We start from the raw sequence: 13141 nt of genomic DNA on the forward strand, positions 1-13141 counted from the left end.
GTTGTGACTGAAAATCATTTGAATACAGGTTAAGGTTGTGATAGTGATCTGAAGTCGTACACAAAAACTGTACAAGTGAGTCAAATAATTTTCACAGGTCTTAACTGACCTGATTACGAGGCACTGATAAATTATTTATTTGTGTTTTCAGCGTAAACTTATTCTGATTTATATAATATAACAATAACACTGATTAGGTTGTGTTCCGTACAACGTCCATTTCTTCGACATTTACAAGCATAACTCTTCAATCCTGTTAAAGTAAGATTTAAACAGTTATTTTATGAGCTTTCAGGCATCGGAAAACATTATCGTGTGTTCGCCGTATCAACTCAGCGTTAGATAATTCCTCAAAATACAGAAACAAACAAATTTTAGGTATGTCAACTCTGAAAGAGTACCCACTCATATTCAAATGCACAATAGATATAGAATCACAATTTATTAGTTCTTCTATCCTCTTATCTTATATTGTAACCAATATAAATATTATATCAATATTAACAAACCTGTAGTCAAAGGTATGAGAAGAAACACAGCAAATATGGTTTTCATATTTCTTGATTCTGCAACAAATTTAATGGGTATATTACATATATAGCAAACTATTAAAAATACTAACTCGAATTTATAGTCTCTAACACATTATAACAATAAACATACCTATTCTTTATTAGGGTGACCCACCATAAATAAATATCTCCAAATATCTCGACAATTACGCCACAATATTTATATATATGCCAAGCCTCAAATCAGTTTCACACAATTATAGTCACTAAATAAACGATCATGTTGTACTTAATAAGCTATGACCATTAATCATCTATAAATAATAGATTGAGAACTGGTTCCAAGTGTCGTCCATAACATCCAGACACTTTTGAATAAAAGATAGGTTACGTGCCCTTGTTTTGAAATTAGTCTCGCTTAACCAGTCTATCGACCATTCTACGTCTGATTGACAGATCGGGATAAACAAGACTACTTTTTACGAAACATAACAGAAAGCTAGAACAAGAAATTGAATTTAGAAATAAGCACGTTAGCTAGCTCAACAATTGTTTTAAGAAGCTTGTAAAAGTAAAATAAAACTACTGCTAGTATCATGTTCCTGTCTAACCCGAGTGTTTCAGAGATATTATTTGTACTAAACCAAAAGATGCCGCTCTTAACGGTACAGTTAATGATAATAAAGCGATTTAAAAAATGAAACGAACGTAATTTCTGAATCTGCTGTAATAACCAAGAAGCTTAATTTTACTGCTATTCAAAATCGTCAACAATAAATTTTTTTACGGCTGTAATAGTTGATAGATTTGTAGAGAATTGCACGTGCCATGGCTATTTATTGTATCATACTGTCAGAAAGTTGGTCTCGACATGGCGAATGTGCACGCTTCAGTGGTAGACTCGAACTATCAGCAGTGGACTGTATTTCTGTAGAGTGCATGGGTCACCCTATCTTTATGGAAACAGAAAGGGGTCACGTGATTTTAAATATACAGTATGTTATTGTGTATTGTTCGTGCACGACAACTTGTTTCTTTTTTTATAATTTAAGTTTAACAAGTCTTATCAATCAGGAAATAAATTACACATATAGACGCAGTGTTAATAAACAATACTGTTATTAATTCTTACAAACTTTCACATATCTCAAATACATCGTTTGAAGATTTTAATTCTAATATTGTTTGCTACCAATATAATATTTATGTACAATAAGTGGCGTTTTGGAGTGATGATAAACAATATGAGGGTTTTTTTTAAAAAAGGATATTACAAAGTTGCAGAGTTGAAACTGTTGGAATATAATAAAAGGTTATAGTTAAAGCTACACTTAGGTGTTAGATATTCGAAATAAAGATGTTTTAGGTAAAATTTGCCTGAAGTAGCTTAATAAAGCGGAATGTACTCGCAAAAACCTAGTTTTTTTTCCTAAAACATCTTTATTTCGAATATATATATATATATATATATATATATATATATATATATATATATAATTCAACAATTAGTAGGATTAAAAACTGATTAATTAAAGCCGCATTAGGTAACATTAGATAAAGAGTTGACAGTTATAGCTGTAATAGTTAAAAATAGATAAAGAAATAATGCTGAACATTTCAGTTAAATTGCTTCACTCTGAACCGAGATATTAGAAATTGGATTTTAGGCTAGCCTCGATCAACATTACTACTGGTGGTACGATAATAAACAAAGTCTCGATTGTCCATATTTACGCTCAATCATCCATCGCAAAACATATTCAAATCCGCTAAATATCGTGACCTAACGATGGCATCGAGAGTTGATCATGGTCGCGATAAGTTAATTAATGTCTGATTAATAATTAAGATAACATTTAAAACCTAAAGAAAGACCTGCAATGGGCCCATTTAGCTCTTGTATAATGCCTGTTCAAATAATGTAAACATATTATTCTGTAATGAATAGACGTATCGTCGCTTTAATATAAATATTGTTGGCATTAATCTTTATCATTCAGTTGATTTAAGTTGGGTGGTTTTATTACAGGATATTGACAATTAATCTGTTCAATTGTTTTTTAAATTTATTTTTTTAGATCTACAATCAATCTGCTGCTTTGTTGAATTAACTCTGGGTGACACTTGAATAATATGTAGGGAAATAGAGATTCACACATGCCATGCAAAAGGTTATTTGAAAGATAAATATCTTGTATCCCAATTGAGCAAGTTGACTAATGCCCGACATTCACGTGGGCTACGAATGCCACGAATCGCCCCGAATCCCAAATTGTTCCGATTCGTAGATAAATCGTAGACGGTACTTGAAGTTGTAAGTGATTTTTAAAACAAAACCTTTCGCGACCCTCTTTCATGTGAGCTACGAATGCCACGCATCGTCCCTAATGCAAACTTTTTTCGATGCTTAGATAATATGACATAGTACTCCATACTTGTATCATACTAAGACTATATTAAAGCGTCAATCACAAATTTTTGCCAAATTCTGTTAATAAGTTGAAAAGTCACAAATCACATAAATGTGTAATATTAGATAAATGTTTCAATTTTTATTCCTGACTAAGAATATTGAAAAAAACATTTTTCTTATGGTGAAATTGCCAAAATTCGTCTTTTCTCAAATATCAACTTTGGCAAGTCCTCGCACCTTTACTATACGTAGCAAAAATACCAAACTCACACAGTTTGTAGATGACCTAGTGCTGTTACCACAAAATTAATTTCAGACGATTCTGGCGAACGAGATCTGTATACGGACTATCTCAATTCCTTATTTTTCGTCACCCAAAATTTGACGCCCCATAGCTACTTCTTTCATGGGGTGGATTCAGAAAATTTATGCTCACGTGAACAAGCAACCTCCCAACCTTTTGATACAAAAAAATAAAAATGACCGGAACCGACTTGACAAAAACGGAGTAAAGGAAACAATAACCCATGAAATTAAACGGTGATTCAACTGTTTTAATAGAGGTAGTAGATAAAAAAAAACCTAACAATTTCTTTTTCTATTCATACATATGGTGTTTACTTCCAGCCCTCAGATACATTAATAGCATTCTGTTTTATACAAATGTCTTGAAAAAATACTTTAAAAAGCCTGTAATTGTTCATGGTTCGGCGTGGATGGGAATTGGCTTCCGCCGTTGTCCTCGAGCTTCCATTGGATTATCGAATTGCTCAATGAAATGATCTTAACAAAACATATCCATTACTCTCAAATAATCCAAACTAAAAAATGAAAAGTGAGATTGGAACCACCAACCGCATGATTGACGGTTAAATTATCATACTTTTGCAGATGAAAGTCTGATGCTTTTGATTATTCGTATAGAAATATACTAAAAATTTTGAACAATCCATTTGTTTAGATTAACATAATATATAATTTAATATTAAATTATACATCAGAGAACCAAAACAACACATAATATTTATAGCAATACAACCAAGTTGCAGATATAGCGATATGGCAACAGCAACTAAATGCAGCTTTCAGAATATCAGTCAGCAAAACGCTAAGAAAATTCTAAACATATCGAATAATTTACAAGATATATTCATCTACTTTTGAAATAATTCTAAGGCGTGCAGTGCCGAATTTACCTATAGGATTGTCAGACTGAAGCCCGGGTGTATAACACTGTCATAATAAAGCTCTTATTACACACACTTGGTCTTAAACCACGCCATGATCATCGGCTTACTCAATTGTGTTTAAAACACACTTTCATCTTCAACACCTAATACATCCCTTTGATTTGATACTGAATGTGTTAAATAGCACTTCGTTTCAATGTATTAGCGATTTTATCTATTCAACAGGCTAAATCTGTCTATATTGGGCCTTAAAGATACATTTTCACGACAATATGTTTCGGACGATTATTTCAAATAAAAGTATGGTGAATTTGGTAAAGATGGAAAGCATAGACGCTCAATCTTACTATAAAAATGATTGAAAGGTTAGCGCGTGCAAGTTGCATCATAAGGTCTGTCATTGAGTCAACTGGCGTGGTTTCGATTTCCCGGTTGTACGTGACAGGGAGTAGGGTCGCCTGTCAAACCTCGTGGGTTTACTCCGGGTCCATCGTTCCCCCTCCCCCCACTGCTAAAGACCACTACGCGCAAGCGAATTATTGAAATAAAGTTGAACCATGTGTTAGTCCCGAAATGACCTAGTTTGTGTCGAGTGGACGTTAAATCCCGCCTCTCTCTCTCTCTCTCTCTCTCTCTCTCTCTCTCAGGTCGTTTCGTGTTGCAACTGCGTGCTCAATTTAGTGCGTGGGCAGATGGGAAACCTTACATTTATATAAGCGACTCCGGCATTCTTCGTCTGGTTAATTGACTGAACTGTCTTAATTAGTTCGTTTATCTTTTGCATAACTTTAAAGTAATGTAAAAATGTGTACTTACATTGTTAGCTATATGTCCTGTCTGATAGGGTTTCGGTGTGTGAATAACTACACCATTAATCTCAAATTTATCTGAACTTCCTTGACATAGTTTATCAACGCTTTACAAAGATATAATTTAAATATGTACTATGACATAATCATACTTTTGAAGATGCAAACAGGTGTAATATTATTTAAAGTAACAATACATCATGCGCATTTTTCGCTAAAATATTTAAAACGTAATAAAAAAATACCCACCCCACGCAGGCGGCTTTGATTCAATCGGATTTTTTTTTTTAAAAAGGCTTATTATTTCTGTTCACCCACAACAAAGCGAAGACCAGCTTATTACATAGCCAGTACCATATGTTTCAATTTAACATAAAATTTTGTATTCACTGAACGGAACTGAATTATTTTTGGACTGATAATACTATTAGATATTCATTGTCCACAATACTGTAGGTTGCAAGGGATTCATTTGGCTTAAATTGACGCATCGAAGCTTTAATATTTAAGCATTACTCAAGTTGTGTTTACCTGCTGTTATTTTGTTGTACAATTATAAATATCCATTTGATATAAATAACTAAATAGGTGTCAAATATAGAGTGTGTAAATGCAACGTGAAAGGTAAAAATCATATATCATTATTAGGCAATATCCATGGTAGCAAACTGGGTTGCTGGTTTGTATAAAACAAATCCTAAAACAGTAATATTAGACTGTGTGCTAAATGATTAAATATTTATTTATTAAATGATATTTCCCGCTCATAACAAATACCTTAAATAATAAACTGAAAATTTTCGAAATTCAACTAGCATATCAAGACGATTGTATACATATCCTACGTTTTGTGCTGTAATAAACGAACAATTCATTAATTCATTAATGTTATTTTCATCTAATCACAAATGGTACAAAATTCAAGACGGGTGTATGGGGGAGGGGGGTGGGGCGGTCTAACGTGTGCACTATTATAATGAGACTACTAAATATTCATTTGGTGCTATCATTTTCATTACTCTTTAATAATAATATTGTCTCCAACAGTAAGGGTCATACATTTGGCCCCAACAACCAAGGTTGTACTGTTACCACCAACAACCAGGATCATACCATGGCCCCCAACATCCAGGGATTATACTGTTACCCCCAACAATCAGGGTTGTACTGTTGCCCCCAACAATCAGGGTTGTACTGTTACCACTAACATCCAGGAGAGAGAGAGAGAGAAATAGGGTTTAACGTCCATTCGACACAAACTGGGTCATTTCGGGACTAACATATGGTTCAATTTTATTTCCATAATTCGCTTGCGCGTAGGGGTCTTTAGCAGTGGAAGGAAACCGGAGGACCCGGAAAAACCCACGGAGTTAGACAGGCGACCTTACTCCTTGTTACGTTCAACCGGGGATCGAAACCACGCCAGTTGACTCAATGACAGACTTTATGATAGAGCGCGCACGTGCTAACCATTCAGCCATCCACCCCCCCCCCCCCCCAACCAATGTTGTACTGTTACCACTAACAAACAGGATCATGCCATGGCCCCCAACAACCAGGGATTGTACTGTTACCCCCAACAATCAGTTTTGTACTGTTACCACCAACAAACAGGAGAGAGAAAAATGGGGTTTAACGTCCACTCGACACAATTAAGGTGATTTCCGGATTTACATGTGGTTCAATTTTATTTCAATAATTCTCTTGCGCGAAGAGGTCTTAGCAGTGGAAGGACCTGGGGAAAACCCACGAGGTCGGGCAGGCCACCCTACTCCTTATCACGTACACGCGGGGACTCGAAACCACGTCAGTTAACTCAATGACAGACAGACCGCACACCGGCAAACCATTTGGCAACCCATCCCCCAACCCCCATCAACAAGGATCAAACCATGGTCCCCAACAACTAGGGTTGCACCTTTTGCCCCTCAACATTAAAGATAATGATTCAGAGTTGCCAGATTTATGCCCTGGTGACAACAGCATGGAAGAAAGCATATATTATCCCTTGTCGGTTCACGTGGGTTCTCCGTGGACCCCATGCACATGTTTTATAGTGTTTTGTGACAACTACTGGGTACAACTTTCTGAAATTTAGTGACTTTGTCTCCAATACATTTTTACACGTAGCAAAGAGATCGGTATTCATATGCTTCCCACATACAGAGTTATATCACATGCAAATCAGGCCCAACGCTTGAAGGGAACAAGGGGTCCAACCGGACCCCTAACTTATAACTCACAGTAGTGATTTTTCTAATGTGTTTGCTGCCTGAAACCATATTGCGTATGTCAGAGTATTCCCTCTTTTAGCATCTGCGTGTTACAAATACCAAAAATTAAATGATGAATTCCAAATATTGAATGGTTTTTGTATCAAGCTTGAATTGCCATTTAACCTCTTTATCACATAGTACACAAAGTAGCAATTTTCGATATGCCACTAAAATGGTTTTGGATAATAATTTAGTTGTTTTTCAGATGTCAAATATGAATGCAAATAAAAACCAAACCGCTGCCTTTTAATTCAAATATATCTGTACGTAAAAACTTAAATTATAACTGGGGTCCATATGGACCCCATGATACCTGCTATGTGATTCTCACAACGTGAACCCACAAGGGTTAAACCTACCGTCAAGGAAGTATAGATGATAAATAATGTCAAGCCGGTGAACAACGTGATAAGGAAATAATTACAGGTTGGGTGTTCTATTTATAAATGAGCACACGTGCTTAAGTTAGTCAGTGTTTTTATTTTTTGTTTATTTTCAATTATTTGATATTCAGTAATATTTGGTTTTTATTCATGTACATATATACATTCAATGATTACATATAGTTTGTCTCGTACTGTTCACCATATAATTGTCTATATATAGCCAGGTCGGAGCTGGTGTGCCATAAAATCTCCCTTATAGCACAATGCATGATCACGAAGTATGACCGTCTTTATTAGCCCAGTTGGGGCAGGACGTCAAACCCCATTTAATTTCGTTCCATTTGAAGTTTATTATTGTCAGTCATCGTAAACCCATCATAATCCATTTAATACATATTGCATGGACAGGGACAATGTACTTCAAACCGTTGCATTCTTTTTGAACAAAGTCATCATGATTTTGCTAACCTAAACGGGCGAATTTTCATGATAGGGCTGGTGTCCACTTCTACAGTGGTTACTCACTGTTAAATCAGTGTAGGGCGAAGCGTCCTGGTTAAAACTAGTTGGTGTGTCGTACACTGTATTGGAGGTACCACCTTCTTTATAACATATACCCTTCTTTCTGAAATATATGAAATGAAATGGGATTTAATGTCCTGCTCCGACTGGGCTAATGAAGACGGGCATAAGCCATACAGTGTTCTCTGAGGGAAATTTTGCCTACTCGTATATCGAATTCCAACTGTCAATGGATCTTTTACGTGCACGCCAATGTATACACGGCTAGACAGAGGTGCTATCAGGCCCTCCGTTCTCGACGAGCTTCCTCGGCCAATGCAGGGATCGAACCCGCGACCTAAAGGCTAGCGAGTCAGTGTCTTGCCCACTTAGCCATCGTGGCACCCTTTTGAAATCTACATATTATAACGATCCCAATGTTTGGCGTTCGCCATTCGCCGTTTTATGAGAATCCCAGACACCGGATTGGTGAACCATTATAATCAGCTGTTTTTGTATAGAAATAGAAATATTATCCAACGTTCATAGGCCTGTATCATCTTCTGTACCGCTGTTTTGTCTAGAAATATAAATATTATCCACGGTAAAATAGGGTGTATCATCTTATGTGCCGCTTAGAATATGTCACGCCATATTTTTCAAAGATCTCTAAATACTAATTAGATAGCAGTAGGTCAATTAAATATATTTTATAATAGGGACTGTGATAAATAATGATATTAGAGTATATTCATAATCCTTGGGGATCCAGGACAGAAATCTAAAAATGGGGTCGTCGAGATCATTCGGTAACTAGGGTTAGACTAAGTCGGGTATGGAAATGTTTCAAAAATGGTCACGATATTTTGTTCTTTTTGAGAAAAACAAGCCAACAGTGAGGCTGGTGTCTCCGCCGAAATCCCAAATTAAATAGATGACAAGAATTAATTAATCGTTCATTTATTTTTTTTTCAAAAGTATCGAGCAATCAAACTATACAATAAGTTTCATCTCTCTCTATAAGATAGAATCAAGATTATCTTGTTCCAAAGCATCGATCAATGAAATTGATTAGCTGTGCTTAGCTTTAGCTCCAAATGTTAATCATTGAACTCAGTCAAGACATTCACCTAATGAACATCTACCTCAAGTTTAAACATTCTACCTTAATTAAAAGCAGAGTTGTAATGTTCCAAAGTCTTGACCAATCAAATTGCTTATCGCTCCTTAGCCGAAGCAGAAAATTCTCATCATCAAACATAGTCAAGGTAATGATATAATGCATCTATACTCGTCACTCAAACGTAATTAAAACCAAAGTTATCATGCCCCAAAGTACCAACCAGTCAGATTGGTTATCTCTGCTTACCGTAAGCAGAAAATGTTTATCATCGAACTCCATCAATGCATTCGCCTAATGAACGCCTACACCAAGTTTGAACATTCTACCTCAATTGCTGATCTCTGCTTACCCTAATATAAGTAGAAAATGCCCATCTTCGAACTCCATCGAGGCATTGATCTAATAAACACCTACATCAAGTTTTAACAGTCTAGCTCAATTAGAAGGAGAGTTATTGTGTCCCAAAAAGCGTGACGGATAGACAGATAGACACACGGACGGGCGAATCCATTTTAATAGTCCCCTGCTTTCTTCGAAAGGCGGGGGACAAAAATGTTATCCTTACCGTTTTAGTATGACGACTACGACAATGATAACTAATATGACCACTAGAATACATCCCACGACGCTTCCAGCAATAACACCAGTATCTACTGCAATAAATATATCAATTTAATCAGTATCAATATCTATAATGTATAATATGTCGGTATATTACAACATTTATTGTTAATATGGAATATAAAACACAAATCAACCTCAAAACTACCTTGTGCAAGAATGATATATATTACAGGGTGATAACCTTTTCATTAGATTCCATATTTGAGACTAATATGTAGAATGGAAATCAGTATTAATAAATAGAACATGTCCATATTTGAGACTGATATGTTGAATTGGAAATCAGCATATATAATCAGACAAATAAATAGAACATGCCATTTTATACAGACTCCGCGATGAATATCAATATGTATATTTTTTATTGTAAAATAAGATATGGGTTTCCTTCATCATAACATATGCCGCGCTTGGAGGCGTTACCATTGTTATTATTAGTATTTAATTAAAAGAAAGTATACAGATATTTCTCGTTTTTCGACATAGATTACCTGGTGTATCTTTATGTAAAACCATGGACATAGTATTTAAGATTTCTTCTGTTCTTCCAGATCTATCTTCAGGCGTATATGATTCTGTGGGTTTTGCAAGTTTGGAATTGTCTAGTTCAGTGGACTGGATTGTACTTTTATCCGTATATATCTGGCGTGTTACAATACTTGCGATTTCTTCTGTTGTATTGATTGTGCTTTTGGTGGGTAATGTAGTTGTGGCTGAAAATCAATTTGATACAGAGTAATGTTATTCTAAGTAAATATTACGTTATTCCACGTTATATAATATTTAACCTTACTTTTAATAAGTATATATATTGACTAGATGATATATAGTGTATAATGTTAAACATTACCTGTCAAACATTCATATATTATGTAGGAATATGTATAACGATCAAACGATGCATTATGATTGTATGTTCCAGTAATTATTCTATGGCAACTTTGAATATATGGTTTGGGAGTTTGAAAGGTACATTTCTGCATCCCATTACAATGATCCGTAAGATTCGTATGGGTCTAAATTTCGCGTTAATTTTATGAATAGCCATATTTACCACACTATCTACATTTCTAATGAGATTTTGCGTGGTATAGTATGTTTCAGTCTCTGTTACATACACGTCAACTTGTATATTCTTAATATATGTCAAACACTCACTCATTAATTCAATCAAAATCTTTCAAGCATAAGTAAACGATTGGATTCTATGTGATACGGTGATTAATTTCCTTATTTCTGGAATATATATGTCAATATTTATAATTCATATAATAAAACACTCATATATGGCAATTAATTGAAACAAGTGGTTGCTGTGCAAAATACGCTCAAATTTTGCAAGAGATGGACAAAGCACAAGCTAAAAAAATAAAGCGATCTTTCGTAAAACCTGGGGCCATTATCCAGGAAGTTACGGTTTGATTTTTTGCGAATATCGACAGGAACCGCGAGCCTTGGGATATAAACATCAGATGAAAAATGTGACCCCTAGAGGGTACCAGGAACCGCCAGTTTGTCGGACAGGTCGGTTCCGATTTTCACGAAATCCGACCTCAATCATCTTTATAGTGGAACGGTGATATATTTAAACGTTTTTAAAATCTGATGAAAATTGTGACCTCTTGGTTGTCCAAAAGCTAGAAACGCAATTTTCGCACAACCAGGGACCGTAATCCAGGAATTTACGGTCTGGTGTGCGCGAATATCGAAAGTAAGCTAGATCCTTGGGATATAAAAATATCAAAATCGGATAAATATTGTGACCTCTAGAGGGTCCACAACCTTGATATTACATACTTTAAGACTATTTGGGTATAGGGAGAGGTCATTTTGTTGGGCAGTTTCCGTCCGATTTTCACGGAATTCAATCTCATCCATCATTATGGTGCAACGGTGATACATTCAAACGTTTTATTTTAAATCGGATAAAAATCGTCACCTCTTGATGGACCACATTTGTAAAACCAGGAGTCATATTCCAAGTGGTTACGGTCCGATGTGCGCGAATATCGAAAGGAATCGAGACATTTTGGTTACAAACATACATTTCAAGTCTCACCTAAATCGGATAGATGGCCCATAAGCTAAAAACGTGATTTTGACGAAACTTGGAATATAGGTTTATATTCCAAGGATCTTGGCATGTATCGGACCGAATTCATGTAACATGGCCCCTGACTGTACGAAAAATCGTGTTTTTAGCTTACGGGCCATTTAGGGGCCATGTCGTTTTTTATTTGATTTTAAAACACGTTCATGTATACCACCATTACACCATAATGAAAGTTTAGTTTGAATTTCATGAAAATAGCGGTTTCCTGTACTCAAACAGTGTGAAGCCTAGCTTACGTCGCCCTACGACGCGACAAAACTGACGTCGATTCGAAATCGGCGACTGTTTTATAATCAGACGAACTGATCAGTCGTGACTGTCTGGGCGACCTGAGAGCTTTTACGACCAGTTTCTCGGAGTCGCTCATGTTCTACCCCTACGACTGGAGACAACTGGTTGTCCTTAGGCATGTTGTCCTTAGTCGCAAGCGACATGAGCCTGGCAAGAACAGCCCCTAGGCATTCTGATGGGACACAAACTAAGGTCCTGTGTACACTATGGGCAAAATTTCCCTAATAGCAAACTCTTCGCCGTTTGGGCATCTTCATCAGCCCTGTAGGCACATAAAAGTAGGACATTTCATTCATTCGAAGCGCATGAGCTTTGCAACACATTTCTTTCTAATTATTTTTTGGCTTGCATTCCAGAGTCATTGACATGATTGATTTTATATATGTTTACGACTATAATGTGTAAATTTTACAATCTACCAAGCACACTTTCGTGATTGGCTGCTGATGAAGGTATATGAAGAAGCCATCTATCCAATGGTGGATTGAATAGTGCATGTGAGCAATACAAATATCATTGCTATTATTATTTAAGAGTAGTTCCGTCTATATTTCATAATGTGGTCAATATTTTTCCATTGGAAAATTTTGTTATAACCGCCATTTCAGAAACGATTTCATATTTGTATGTTGAATCTACGGAGCTACAATAATGTATTTTAATGAGACTACTAAATATTTATTTGGTGCTATCATTTTTCAGTGTGCCTTAAGATAACGAAAACATGAAGGATGAGGGATATTGATTGGCTATATGGTACATTTAAGCACAATTACACTTTAATAATAATTTATAGTCTCCAACAGTAAGGATTATACAATAAACTCGTAACAAACAAAATCTTCTTGTAGCCCCAATAATTTGGCCCAACAACCAAGGTTGTGAGAGAGAGAGAGAGAGAGA

At 35.7% G+C, this 13141-nt stretch overlaps 1 long non-coding RNA gene across 1 annotated transcript; it reads right to left on the minus strand.

The window, feature by feature from the left end:
* Positions 1-7688: 7688 nt before the first annotated feature.
* On the minus strand, positions 7689-10551 carry LOC126809945 (uncharacterized). The gene is made up of 3 exons (XR_008786110.1): positions 10326-10551; positions 9776-9863; positions 7689-8211 (listed from the first exon to the last, which is right to left on the minus strand). It is a non-coding gene; the product is annotated as an uncharacterized LOC126809945 (long non-coding RNA).
* Positions 10552-13141: the final 2590 nt, after the last annotated feature.

The sequence above is a fragment of the Patella vulgata genome, chromosome 2, assembly GCF_932274485.2.
Source record: "Patella vulgata chromosome 2, xgPatVulg1.2, whole genome shotgun sequence".
NCBI lineage: Eukaryota > Metazoa > Mollusca > Gastropoda > Patellidae > Patella > Patella vulgata.